The sequence below is a fragment of the Lissotriton helveticus genome, chromosome 6 (genome assembly GCF_964261635.1).
Source record: "Lissotriton helveticus chromosome 6, aLisHel1.1, whole genome shotgun sequence".
In the NCBI taxonomy this organism is placed as follows: Eukaryota; Metazoa; Chordata; class Amphibia; order Caudata; family Salamandridae; genus Lissotriton; species Lissotriton helveticus.
This window is the reverse complement of record NC_136067.1, coordinates 1,087,974,562-1,087,988,285: the sequence shown is the minus strand read 5'-3', so window position 1 is coordinate 1,087,988,285 and position 13,724 is coordinate 1,087,974,562. Positions and strand designations below refer to the sequence as shown.

General features: G+C 44.7%; 12 non-coding genes across 12 annotated transcripts; 6 read left to right on the top strand and 6 right to left on the bottom strand.

Annotated features, from left to right (window-relative positions):
- Nucleotides 1–692: 692 nt before the first annotated feature.
- Nucleotides 693–799, bottom strand: LOC144764870 (U6 spliceosomal RNA). Its single transcript, XR_013596896.1, has one exon. It is a non-coding gene; the product is annotated as a U6 spliceosomal RNA (small nuclear RNA).
- A 729-nt stretch (nt 800–1,528) lies between these two features.
- On the top strand, nt 1,529–1,601 carry TRNAR-ACG (transfer RNA arginine (anticodon ACG)). The gene has a single exon. It is a non-coding gene; the product is annotated as a tRNA-Arg (tRNA).
- Nucleotides 1,602–2,616: 1,015 nt separating this feature from the next.
- Nucleotides 2,617–2,723, bottom strand: LOC144765255 (U6 spliceosomal RNA). The gene has a single exon (XR_013597259.1). It is a non-coding gene; the product is annotated as a U6 spliceosomal RNA (small nuclear RNA).
- Nucleotides 2,724–3,941: 1,218 nt separating this feature from the next.
- TRNAR-ACG (transfer RNA arginine (anticodon ACG)) lies at nt 3,942–4,014 on the top strand. Its single transcript has one exon. It is a non-coding gene; the product is annotated as a tRNA-Arg (tRNA).
- A 1,015-nt stretch (nt 4,015–5,029) lies between these two features.
- Nucleotides 5,030–5,136, bottom strand: LOC144764899 (U6 spliceosomal RNA). Its single transcript, XR_013596924.1, has one exon. It is a non-coding gene; the product is annotated as a U6 spliceosomal RNA (small nuclear RNA).
- A 724-nt stretch (nt 5,137–5,860) lies between these two features.
- On the top strand, nt 5,861–5,933 carry TRNAR-ACG (transfer RNA arginine (anticodon ACG)). The gene has a single exon. It is a non-coding gene; the product is annotated as a tRNA-Arg (tRNA).
- Nucleotides 5,934–8,952: 3,019 nt separating this feature from the next.
- Nucleotides 8,953–9,059, bottom strand: LOC144764897 (U6 spliceosomal RNA). The gene has a single exon (XR_013596923.1). It is a non-coding gene; the product is annotated as a U6 spliceosomal RNA (small nuclear RNA).
- Nucleotides 9,060–9,771: 712 nt separating this feature from the next.
- Nucleotides 9,772–9,844, top strand: TRNAR-ACG (transfer RNA arginine (anticodon ACG)). Its single transcript has one exon. It is a non-coding gene; the product is annotated as a tRNA-Arg (tRNA).
- Nucleotides 9,845–10,858: 1,014 nt separating this feature from the next.
- LOC144765029 (U6 spliceosomal RNA) lies at nt 10,859–10,967 on the bottom strand. The gene has a single exon (XR_013597046.1). It is a non-coding gene; the product is annotated as a U6 spliceosomal RNA (small nuclear RNA).
- Nucleotides 10,968–11,693: 726 nt separating this feature from the next.
- On the top strand, nt 11,694–11,766 carry TRNAR-ACG (transfer RNA arginine (anticodon ACG)). Its single transcript has one exon. It is a non-coding gene; the product is annotated as a tRNA-Arg (tRNA).
- Nucleotides 11,767–12,781: 1,015 nt separating this feature from the next.
- LOC144764778 (U6 spliceosomal RNA) lies at nt 12,782–12,888 on the bottom strand. The gene has a single exon (XR_013596808.1). It is a non-coding gene; the product is annotated as a U6 spliceosomal RNA (small nuclear RNA).
- Nucleotides 12,889–13,606: 718 nt separating this feature from the next.
- Nucleotides 13,607–13,679, top strand: TRNAC-ACA (transfer RNA cysteine (anticodon ACA)). Its single transcript has one exon. It is a non-coding gene; the product is annotated as a tRNA-Cys (tRNA).
- The last annotated feature ends 45 nt before the right edge of the window (nt 13,680–13,724 follow it).

Here is a 13,724-nt window from a genome sequence, read left to right as displayed (position 1 = left end):
ACATTTGTGAGAGGGACAAACCAACTCCTTGTGGGCTGCAGGCTTACAACTGGTAGCCCCAGTAGCCAGGCAGAACCACAGTTAAGGAGAGAGAGGAAGTTGGTCCATTATTAGAGAAGAACCATGAGCATTTTGCCCTGCTACCTTCTTCCCCTCTCAGCCACGATCGGCCACGACCTCTCTATTAGGGTGGAGGGTGAACATTTCTTGGACCTTAGAAACTGAGGGATGTAGACCCAATATGTCCTCCAAGCGCCTAGAGACCTGGTGCCCAATCTGGCATTGTGTTTTTCAGCATACCCGACCAATCTGGTTGCAAGGCAGATTTTAACAGTACTGCTGAAAAGGGACTCCCAGGCATCCCTGAGGCCATCATTTGCATAGGCCCTGCCCTTCTCTTTATCCTGCTTCCCACAAAGCAACTCATCACTAGCAGCAGTATAGATTTGGAGGTGGTGAAGAATAATGACAGGGAGGCTGAAAAAGAGAAAGAAAAGTCCCAGAAGTCCTGCAGGCTTCCTTGTAAAATGCTGCTGGACATAGAGCGCACCTTCTTTACTGCAAGGCAAATACATTAAAAATGTTGAGGAGAGACAATTTAAAAATACATATTACATGACACAGGACTGGAACCTGCTTTATTATTTCAATAAGTCTTGAAAACAAAGAAGATTTCTCTCCTAAAAGCTGTTAAAAATATGAAACGCTTCACGAATTTGCGTGTCATCCTTGCGCAGGGGCCATGCTAATCTTCTCTGTATCGTTCCAATTTTAGTATATGTGCTGCCGAAGCGAGCACACTTTATTGATGAACTGACAATGTTTATAAACTCTCTAAATCCACAGTCTCTAGACATAGGGTGGCCTGGCAGAGATGCTCAGATGGCCAGTAAGCATTCAAATCTGAGCCAATGGGCAAAAATGTATGAAGAATAGCAATCCATTATTCTTCACTGCATTCGTGGTCCAAGACTTCACACACCGTAAGTATGTAGATTATGCCAGGGTTGCAAAGGCTCATGGTTTGGGCTACAGACAAGGAGCATTGTGACATCACGCTGCCTGTGGAACTTTGATATTAAAGGCGAAACAGCTGCACAGTAGGTTAGGTGAAGTGCTCCGAGTGTGGAAAGGCAGCATGCTTGGGTCCCTGGACAAGGTGAGCCTACGACAAGGTGTCTGAATTTTAACCCCTATTGTAATATTAAACTCCCTTTTGTTGTACCCGCCTACTTACTAAGGAGTTCACAAGCTCAGCCCCACACAGACCTGGAGCTGATTATGTTAACCCAGAGTATTTAAGAAACTGAGCCTGATCTAAAAGATTTTCTTGGATCTAGGACCATTTTGCCTAGCTTTTAGGTCCTTCCTTCTCCTAAAGTCCTTTGTACAACTTAGGAAAACCTCACAGAACAGACTTTCAGGTGGTCAGATGGGTTTCCTTGTGCCTTCACACACACACACACACACACACACACACACACGCTTTCTAGCCCTCTTAAGGACAAAAAATAGGTGCAAATACATAGGGCCAGTGGCGCAATGGATAACGCGTCTGACTACGGATCAGAAGATTGTAGGTTTGACTCCTATCTGGCTCGGAAGGGTTGTAGGTCTCTTTTTCATTATGTTCCTGTGGTATTCTTATTTACCTCAGATTTAATGTAGGTTCAATATTCTCCAGCAGGACTCATCCAGCAGTTGTTCCACGGTAGAGCTGCAGTAATAGGACCACGGCTAGTTAAAAGTTTCCCATTTGCTGCTGGACTCTACATGACGGCTGTCACGTGGTGTGCTGCTTTTGTATTTCAACATGGGTCCCTGATTCTCTTAACTACATAAAAAAGCTTGTTGACAAAAGTGTGTGTGCGCGCGAGGGTCTGTGGACGCAGGCAGGTGTGTGCAATTGAATGCTTACCCATTTACATTTGTGAGAGGAACAAACCAACTCCTTGTGGGCTGCAGGCTTACAACTGGTAGCCCCAGTAGCCAGGCAGAACCACAGTTAAGGAGAGAGAGGAAGTTGGTCCATTATTAGAGAAGAACCATGAGCATTTTGCCCTGCTACCTTCTTCCCCTCTCAGCCACGATCGGCCACGACCTCTCTATTAGGGTGGAGGGTGAACATTTCTTGGACCTTAGAAACTGAGGGATGTAGACCCAATATGTCCTCCAAGCGCCTAGAGACCTGGTGCCCAATCTGGCATGGTGTTTTTCAGCATACCCGACCAATCTGGTTGCAAGGCAGATTTTAACAGTACTGCTGAAAAGGGACTCCCAGGCATCCCTGAGGCCATCATTTGCATAGGCCCTGCCCTTCTCTTTATCCTGCTTCCCACAAAGCAACTCATCACTAGCAGCAGTATAGATTTGGAGGTGGTGAAGAATAATGACAGGGAGGCTGAAAAAGAGAAAGAAAAGTCCCAGAAGTCCTGCAGGCTTCCTTGTAAAATGCTGCTGGACATAGAGCGCACCTTCTTTACTGCAAGGCAAATACATTAAAAATGTTGAGGAGAGACAATTTAAAAATACATATTACATGACACAGGACTGGAACCTGCTGTATTATTTCAATAAGTCTTGAAAACAAAGAAGATTTCTCTCCTAAAAGCTGTTAAAAATATGAAACGCTTCACGAATTTGCGTGTCATCCTTGCGCAGGGGCCATGCTAATCTTCTCTGTATCGTTCCTATTTTGGTATATGTGCTGCTGAAGCGAGCACACTTTATTGATGAACTGACAATGTTTATAAACTCTCTAAATCCACAGTCTCTAGACATAGGGTGGCCTGGCAGAGATGCTCAGATGGCCAGTAAGCATTCAAATCAGAGCCAATGGGCAAAAATGTATGAAGAATAGCAATCCATTATTCTTCACTGCATTCGTGGTCCAAGACTTCACACACCGTAAGTATGTAGATTATGCCAGGGTTGCAAAGGCTCATGGTTTGGGCTACAGACAAGGAGCATTGTGACATCACGCTGCCTGTGGAACTTTGATATTAAAGGCGAAACAGCTGCACAGTAGGATAGGTGAAGTGCTCTGAGTGTGGAAAGGCAGCATGCTTGGGTCCCTGGACAAGGTGAGCCTACGACAAGGTGTCTGAATTTTAACCCCTATTGTAATATTAAACTCCCTTTTGTTGTACCCGCCTACTTACTAAGGAGTTCACAAGCTCAGCCCCACACAGACCTGGAGCTGATTATGTTAACCCAGAGTATTTAAGAAACTGAGCCTGATCTAAAAGATTTTCTTGGATCTAGGACCATTTTGCCTAGCTTTTAGGTCCTTCCTTCTCCTAAAGTCCTTTGTACAACTTAGGAAAACCTCACAGAACAGACTTTCATGAGGTCAGATGGGTTTCCTTGTGCCTACACACACACACACACACACACACACACACACACACACACACACACACACACACACACACACACACACACACACACACACACACACACACACACACACACACACACACACACACACACACACACACACACACACACACACACACACACACACACACACACACACACACACACACACACACACACACACACACACACACACACACACACACACACACACACACACACACACACACACACACACACACACACACACACACACACACACACACACACACACACACACACACACACACACACACACACACACACACACACACACACACACACACACACACACACACACACACACACACACACACACACACACACACACACACACACACACACACACACACACACACACACACACACACACACACACACACACACACACACACACACACACACACACACACACACACACACACACACACACACACACACACACACACACACACACACACACACACACACACACACGCGCTTTCTAGCCCTCTTAAGGACAAAAAGATAGGTGCGAATACATAGGGCCAGTGGCGCAATGGATAACGTGTCTGACTACGGATCAGAAGATTGTAGGTTCGACTCCTATCTGGCTCGGAAGGGTTGTAGGTCTCTTTTTCATTATGTTCCTGTGGTATTCCTATTTACCTCCGACTTAATGTAGGTTCAATATTCTCCAGCAGGACTCATCCACCAGTTGTTCCACGGTAGAGCTGCAGTAATAGGACCACGGCTAGTTAAACGTTTCCCATTTGCTGCTGGACTCTACATGACGGCCGTCACGTGGTGTGCTGCTTTTGTATTTCAACATGGGTCCCTGATTCTCTTAACTACATAAAAAAGCTTGTTGACAAAAGTGTGTGTGCGCGCGAGGGTCTGTGGACGCAGGCAGGTGTGTAAAATTGAATGCTTACCCATTTACATTTGTGAGAGGGACAAACCAACTCCTTGTGGGCTGCAGGCTTACAACTGGTAGCCCCAGTAGCCAGGCAGAACCACAGTTAAGGAGAGAGAGGAAGTTGGTCCATTATTAGAGAAGAACCATGAGCATTTTGCCCTGCTACCTTCTTCCCCTCTCAGCCACGATCGGCCACGACCTCTCTATTAGGGTGGAGGGTGAACATTTCTTGGACCTCAGAAACTGAGGGATGTAGACCCAATATGTCCTCCAAGCGCCTAGAGACCTGGTGCCCAATCTGGCATGGTGTTTTTCAGCATACCGGACCAATCTGGTTGCAAGGCAGATTTTAACAGTACTGCTGAAAAGTGACTCCCAGGCATCCCTGAGGCCATCATTTGCATAGGCCCTGCCCTTCTCTTTATCCTGCTTCCCACAAAGCAACTCATCACTAGCAGCAGTATAGATTTGGAGGTGGTGAAGAATAATGACAGGGAGGCTGAAAAAAATAAAGAAAAGTCCCAGAAGTCCTGCAGGCTTCCTTGTAAAATGCTGCTGGACATAGAGCGCACCTTCTTTACTGCAAGGCAAATACATTAAAAATGTTGAGGAGAGACAATTTAAAAATACATATTACATGACACAGGACTGGAACCTGTTTTATTATTTCAATTAGTCTTGAAAACAAAGAAGATTTCTCTCCTAAAAGCTGTTAAAAATATGGAACGCCTCACGAATTTGCGTGTCATCCTTGCGCAGGGGCCATGCTAATCTTCTCTGTATCGTTCCAATTTTAGTATATGTGCTGCCGTAGCGAGCACACTTTACTGATGAACTGACAATGTTTATAAACTCTCTAAATCTACAGTCTCTAGATATAGGGTGGCCTGGCAGAGATGCTCAGATGGCCAGAAAGCATTCAAATCTGAGCCAATGGGCAAAAATGTATGAAGAGTAGCAATCCATTATTCTTCACTGCATTCGTGGTCCAAGACTTCACACACCGTAAGTATGTAGATTATGCAAGGGTTGCAAAGGCTCATGGTTTGGGCTACAGACAAGGAGCATTGTGACATCACGCTGCCTGTGGAACTTTGATATTAAAGGCGAAACAGCTGCACAGTAGGTTAGGTGAAGTGCTCTGAGTGTGGAAAGGCAGCAAGCTTGGGTCCCTGGACAAGGTAAGCCTACGACAAGGTGTCTGAATTTTAACCCCTATTGTAATATTAAACTCCCTTTTGTTGTACCCGCCTACTTACTAAGGAGTTCACAAGCTCAGCCCCACACAGACCTGGAGCTGATTATGTTAACCCAGAGTATTTAAGAAACTGAGCCTGATCTAAAAGATTTTCTTGGATCTAGGACCATTTTGCCTAGCTTTTAGGTCCTTCCTTCTCCTAAAGTCCTTTGTACAACTTAGGAAAACCTCACAGAACAGACTTTCAGGAGGTCAGATGGGTTTTCTTGTGCCTTCACACACACACACACACACACACACTCGCTTTCTAGCCCTCTTAAGGACAAAAAGATAGGTGCGAATACATAGGGCCAGTGGTGCAATGGATAACGTGTCTGACTACGGATCAGAAGATTGTAGGTTCGACTCCTATCTGGCTCGGAAGTGTTGTAGGTCTCTTTTTCATTATGTTCCTGTGGTATTCCTATTTACCTCAGACTTAATGTAGGTTCAATATTCTCCAGCAGGACTCATCCACCAGTTGTTCCACGGTAGAGCTGCAGTAATAGGACCACGGCTAGTTAAACGTTTCCCATTTGCTGCTGGACTCTACATGACGGCCGTCACGTGGTGTGCTGCTTTTGTATTTCAACATGGGTCCCTGATTCTCTTAACAACATAAAAAAGCTTGTTGACAAAAGTGTGTGTGCGCGCGAGGGTCTGTGGACGCAGGCAGGTGTGTGCAATTGAATGCTTACCCATTTACATTTGTGAGAGGAACAAACCAACTCCTTGTGGGCTGCAGGATAACAACTGGTAGCCCCAGTAGCCAGGCAGAACCACAGTTAAGGAGAGAGAGGAAGTTGGTCCATTATTAGAGAAGAACCATGAGCATCTTGCCCTGCTACCTTCTTCCCCTCTCAGCCACGATCGGCCAAGACCTCATGCTTGGCCGATCGTGGCCGATCCTTGTCGTAGGCTCACCTTGTCCAGGGACCCAAGCATGCTTGGGTCCCTGGACAAGGTGAGCCTACGACAAGGTGTCTGAATTTTAACCCCTATTGTAATATTAAACTCCCTTTTGTTGTACCCGCCTACTTACTAAGGAGTTCACAAGCTCAGCCCCACACAGACCTGGAGCTGATTATGTTAACCCAGAGTATTTATTATTTATTTCTTTATTTCGGCCAACGGCCATAAAAGACACACATAAATACATTCATTAACTCATACATTTAGAACATAATACATGTGTAAGATCAATTAAAACGATAATTACAGTAATAAGGTGTAAAGTTAATTCTCACCAATTAAATCAAGGACATAATTCATTCAGCAGGCAAATACAGTTTTAACAGCAGAATTCACTATTTAGAATCTATCCATCTTCAAAGTACCTGTCCCATTTTCTTTCGGACAATAAAAACTGAATGAAGAAACCTACTGATACTGAATACGATAAACTGTGTAGTATTAGTTTTTAGGATCCTGTATGCTATATAACAAGATCTAGTGCCTAAAAGAGCACACATTGGTTTGAGCCATTTTTTTCGAGCTTTCTGGTATGCTTTGCATATGAATAACATATGCACCTCATTCTCCTTACATATATCTGAGCACATAGGGCATCTCTCACTTATATTATTAGGACAATCCAGTTTTTTATTTGTCCACCGCTCAGTATTAGATTTCAGCATGAGGTTCCCATACCTGAACTTCAGGAAGAGAGTCTTAGCAAGGGGAGGCTCTATTTCGTCCAAAAACGATTCAAAACATGGTTCAGTTTTAAAAGTTAAAAAATGATTGGTTAGGGTGCCGGTTCTACTATCATGAATATATCTGTCATTCATGAAACACCAGTATGCTCTTTTTACTGTATTTTTGGCAAGAGCTGGTAAATTCTCTGGGTTTTCCCAGAAGGAACTCAACCCCAGATTGTTAAACCATTTTTTAACATGCCCGAACCACCGAATGGAATTGAAGGAGTCCAGATTCAATACTTCTTGGAGACCATTTCTGTAATCTACCAGTTCCGGAGTGGACCAAATCCTAATCCAGAACATTAACGGTCTTATAATAGCTAGGTGGTCGGTTCGTTTAAAGTTCAAATCGAGATGAAGAGGTATTAAAGGTGTGCTGGTTGGGACCTTTACAGAGTATTTAAGAAACTGAGCCTGATCTAAAATATTTTCTTGGATCTAGGACCATTTTGCCAAGCTTTTAGGTCCTTCCTTCTCCTAAAGTCCTTTGTACAACTTAGGAAAACCTCACAGAACAGACTTTCAGGTGGTCAGATGGGTTTCCTTGTGCCTTCACACACACACACACGGTTTCTAGCCCTCTTAAGGACAAAAAGATAGGTGCAAATACATAGGGCCAGTGGCGCAATGGATAACGCGTCTGACTACGGATCAGAAGATTGTAGGTTTGACTCCTATCTGGCTTGGAAGGGTTGTAGGTCTCTTTTTCATTATGTTCCTGTGGTATTCTTATTTACCTCAGACTTAATGTAGGTTCAATATTCTCCAGCAGGACTCATCCACCAGTTGTTCCACGGTAGAGCTGCAGTAATAGGACCACGGCTAGTTAAACGTTTCCCATTTGCTGCTGGACTCTACATGAGGGCCGTCACGTGGTGTGCTGCTTTTGTATTTCAACATGGGTCCCTGATTCTCTTAACTACATAAAAAAGCTTGTTGACAAAAGTGTGTGTGCGCGCGAGGGTCTGTGGACGCAGGCAGGTGTGTGCAATTGAATGCTTACCCATTTACATTTGTGAGAGGGACAAACCAACTCCTTGTGGGCTGCAGGCTTACAACTGGTAGCCCCAGTAGCCAGGCAGAACCACAGTTAAGGAGAGAGAGGAAGTTGGTCCATTATTAGAGAAGAACCATGAGCATTTTGCCCTGCTACCTTCTTCCCCTCTCAGCCACGATCGGCCACGACCTCTCTATTAGGGTGGAGGGTGAACATTTCTTGGACCTCAGAAACTGAGGGATGTAGACCCAATATGTCCTCCAAGCGCCTAGAGACCTGGTGCCCAATCTGGCATGGTGTTTTTCAGCATACCGGACCAATCTGGTTGCAAGGCAGATTTTAACAGTACTGCTGAAAAGTGACTCCCAGGCATCCCTGAGGCCATCATTTGCATAGGCCCTGCCCTTCTCTTTATCCTGCTTCCCACAAACAACTCATCACTAGCAGCAGTATAGATTTGGAGGTGGTGAAGAATAATGACAGGGAGGCTGAAAAAAATAAAGAAAAGTCCCAGAAGTCCTGCAGGCTTCCTTGCTAAATGCTGCTGAACATAGAGCGCACCTTCTTTACTGCAAGGCAAATACATTAAAAATGTTGAGGAGAGAAAATTTAAAAATACATATTACATGACACAGGACTGGAACCTGTTTTATTATTTCAATTAGTCTTGAAAACAAAGAAGATTTCTCTCCTAAAAGCTGTTAAAAATATGGAACGCCTCACGAATTTGCGTGTCATCCTTGCGCAGGGGCCATGCTAATCTTCTCTGTATCGTTCCAATTTTAGTATATGTGCTGCCGTAGCGAGCACACTTTATTGATGAACTTACAATGTTTATAAACTCTCTAAATCTACAGTCTCTAGATATAGGGTGGCCTGGCAGAGATGCTCAGATGGCCAGAAAGCATTCAAATCTGAGCCAATGGGCAAAAATGTATGAAGAGTAGCAATCCATTATTCTTCACTGCATTCGTGGTCCAAGACTTCACACACCGTAAGTATGTAGATTATGCAAGGGTTGCAAAGGCTCATGGTTTGGGCTACAGACAAGGAGCATTGTGACATCACGCTGCCTGTGGAACTTTGATATTAAAGGCGAAACAGCTGCACAGTAGGTTAGGTGAAGTGCTCTGAGTGTGGAAAGGCAGCATGCTTGGGTTCCTGGACAAGGTGAGCCTACGACAAGGTGTCTGAATTTTAACCCGTATTGTAATATTAAACTCCTTTTTGTTGTACCCGCCTACTTACTAAGGAGTTCACAAGCTCAGCCCCACACAGACCTGGGGCTGATTATGTTAACGCAGACTATTTAAGAAACTGAGCCTGATCTAAAAGATTTTCTTGGATCAAGGACCATTTTGCCTACCTTTTAGGTCCTTCCTTCTCCTAAAGTCCTTTGTACAACTTAGGAAAACCTCACAGAACAGACTTTCATGAGGTCAGATGGGTTTCCTTGTACCTTCACACACACACACACGCTTTCTAGCCCTCTTAAGGACAAAAAGATGGGTGTGAATACATAGGGCCAGTGGCGCAATGGATAACGCATCTGACTACGGATCAGAAGATTGTAGGTTTGACTCCTATCTGGCTCAGAAGGGTTGTAGGTCTCTTTTTCATTATAATCCTGTGGTATTCTTATTTACCTCAGACTCGTTGTAGGTTCAATATTCTCCAGCAGGACTCATCCAGCAGTTGTTCCACGGTAGAGCTGCAGTAATAGGACCACGGCTAGTTAAACGTTTCCCATTTGCTGCTGGACTCTACGTGACGGCCGTCACGTGGTGGTGCTGCTTTTGAATTTCAACATGGGTCCCTGATTCTCTTAACTACATAAAAAAGCTTGTTGACAAAAGAGTGTGTGCGCGAGGGTCTGTGGACGCAGGCAGGTGTGTGCAATTGAATGCTTACCCATTTACATTTGTGAGAGGGACAAACCAACTCCTTGTGGGCTGCAGGCGTACAACTGGTAGCCCCAGTAGCCAGGCAGAACCACAGTTAAGGAGAGAGAGGAAGTTGGTCCATTATTAGAGAAGAACCATGAGCATTTTGCCATGCTACCTTCTTCCCCTCTCAGCCACGATCGGCCACGACCTCTCTATTAGGGTGGAGGGTGAACATTTCTTGGACCTTAGAAACTGAGGGCTGTAGACCCAATATGTCCTCCAAGCGCCTAGAGACCTGGTGCCCAATCTGGCATGGTGTTTTTCAGCATACCCGACCAATCTGGTTGCAAGGCAGATTTTAACAGTACTGCTGAAAAGGGACTCCCAGGCATCCCTGAGGCCATCATTTGCATAGGCCCTGCCCTTCTCTTTATCCTGCTACCCACAAAGCAACTCATCACTAGCAGCAGTATAGATTTGGAGGTGGTGAAGAATAATTACATGGAGGCTGAAAAAGAGAAAGAAAAGTCCCCGAAGTCCTGCAGGCTTCATTGTAAAATGCTGCTGGACATAGAGCGCACCTTCTTTACTGCAAGGCAAATACATTAAAAATGTTGAGGAGAGACAATTTAAAAATACATATTACATGACACAGGACTGGAACCTGCTTTATTATTTCAATAAGTCTTGAAAACAAAGAAGATTTCTCTCCTAAAAGCTGTTAAAAATATGGAACGCTTCACGAATTTGCGTGTCATCCTTGCGCAGGGGCCATGCTAATCTTCTCTGTATCGTTCCAATTTTAGTATATGTGCTGCCGAAGCAAGAACACTTTATTGATGAACTGACAATGTTCATAAACTCTCTAAATCCACAGTCTCTAGACATAGGGTGGCCTGGCAGAGATGCTCAGATGGCCAGTAAGCATTCAAATCTGAGCCAATGGGCAAAAATGTATGAAGAGTAGCAATCCATTATTCTTCACTGCATTCGTGGTCCAAGACTTCACACACCGTAAGTATGTAGATTATGCCAGGGTTGCAAAGGCTCATGGTTTGGGCTACAGACAAGGAGCATTGTGACATCACGCTGCCTGTGGAACTTTGATATTAAAGGCGAAACAGCTGCACAGTAGGTTAGGTGAAGTGCTCTGAGTGTGGAAAGGCAGCATGCTTGGGTCCCTGGACAAGGTGAGCCTACGACAAGGTGTCTGAATTTTAACCCCTATTGTAATATTAAACTCCCTTTTGTTGTACCCGCCTACTTACTAAGGAGTTCACAAGCTCAGCCCCACACAGACCTGGAGCTGATTATGTTAACCCAGAGTATTTAAGAAACTGAGCCTGATCTAAAAGATTTTCTTGGATCTAGGACCATTTTGCCTAGCTTTTAGGTCCTTCCTTCTCCTAAAGTCCTTTGTACAACTTAGGAAAACCTCACAGAACAGACTTTCAGGAGGTCAGATGGGTTTTCTTGTGCCTTCACACACACACACACACACACACACACACACGCTTTCTAGCCCTCTTAAGGACAAAAAGATAGATGCGAATACATAGGGCCAGTGGCGCAATGGATAACGCGTCTGACTACGGATCAGAAGATTGTAGGTTTGACTCCTATCTGGCTCAGAAGGGTTGTAGGTCTCTTTTTCATTATGTTCCTGTGGTATTCTTATTTACCTCAGACTTGTTGTAGGTTCAATATTCTCCAGCAGGACTCATCCAGCAATTGTTCCACGGTAGAGCTGCAGTAATAGGACCACGGCTAGTTAAATGTTTCCCATTTGCTGCTGGACTCTACATGACGGCCGTCACGTGGTGTGCTGCTTTTGAATTTCAACATGGGTCCCTGATTCTCTTAACTACATAAAAAAGCTTGTTGACAAAAGTGTGTGTGCGCGCGAGGGTCTGTGGACGCAGGCAGGTGTGTGCAATTGAATGCTTACCCATTTACATTTGTGAGAGGAACAAACCAACTCCTTGTGGGCTGCAGGCTTACAACTGGTAGCCCCAGTAGCCAGGCAGAACCACAGTTAAGGAGAGAGAGGAAGTTGGTCCATTATTAGAGAAGAACCATGAGCATTTTGCCCTGCTACCTTCTTCCCCTCTCAGCCACGATCGGCCACGACCTCTCCATTAGGGTGGAGGGTGAACATTTCTTGGACCTTAGAAACTGAGGGATGTAGACCCAATATGTCCTCCAAGCGCCTAGAGACCTGGTGCCCAATCTGGCATGGTGTTTTTTAGCATACCCGACCAATCTGGTTGCAAGGCAGATTTTAACAGTACTGCTGAAAAGGGACTCCCAGGCATCCCTGAGGCCATCATTTGCATAGGCCCTGCCCTTCTCTTTATCCTGCTTCCCACAAAGCAACTCATCACTAGCAGCAGTATAGATTTGGAGGTGGTGAAGAATAATGACAGGGAGGCTGAAAAAGAGAAAGAAAAGTCCCCGAAGTCCTGCGGGCTTCATTGTAAAATGCTGCTGGACATAGAGCACACCTTCTTTACTGCAAGGCAAATACATTAAAAATGTTGAGGAGAGACAATTTAAAAATACATATTACATGACACAGGACTGGAACCTGCTTTATTATTTCAATAAGTCTTGAAAACAAAGAAGATTTCTCTCCTAAAAGCTGTTAAAAATATGGAACGCTTCACGAATTTGCGTGTCATCCTTGCGCAGGGGCCATGCTAATCTTCTCTGTATCGTTCCAATTTTAGTATATGTGCTGCCGAAGCGAGCACACTTTATTGATGAACTGACAATGTTTATAAACTCTCTAAATCCACAGTCTCTAGACATAGGGTGGCCTGGCAGAGATGCTCAGATGGCCAGTAAGCATTCAAATCTGAGCCAATGGGCAAAAATGTATGAAGAGTAGCAATCCATTATTCTTCACTGCATTCGTGGTCCAAGACTTCACACACCGTAAGTATGTAGATTATGCCAGGGTTGCAAAGGCTCATGGTTTGGGCTACAGACAAGGAGCATTGTGACATCACCCTGCCTGTGGAACTTTGATATTAAAGGCGAAACAGCTGCACAGTAGGTTAGGTGAAGTGCTCTGAGTGTGGAAAGGCAGCATGCTTGGGTCCCTGGACAAGGTGAGCCTACGACAAGGTGTCTGAATTTTAACCCCTATTGTAATATTAAACTCCCTTTTGTTGTACCCGCCTACTTACTAAGGAGTTCACAAGCTCAGCCCCACACAGACCTGGAGCTGATTATGTTAACCCAGAGTATTTAAGAAACTGAGCCTGATCTAAAAGATTTTCTTGGATCTAGGACCATTTTGCCTAGCTTTTAGGTCCTTCCTTCTCCTAAAGTCCTTTGTACAACTTAGGAAAACCTCATAGAACAGACTTTCAGGAGGTCAGATGGGTTTTCTTGTGCCTTCACACACACACACACACACACGCTTTCTAGCCCTCTTAAGGACAAAAAGATAGGTGCGAATACATAGGGCCAGTGGCGCAATGGATAATGCGTCTGACTACAGATCAGAAGATTGTAGGTTTGAATCCTATCTGGCTCAGAAGGGTTGTAGGTCTCTTTTTCATTATGTTCCTGTGGTATTCTT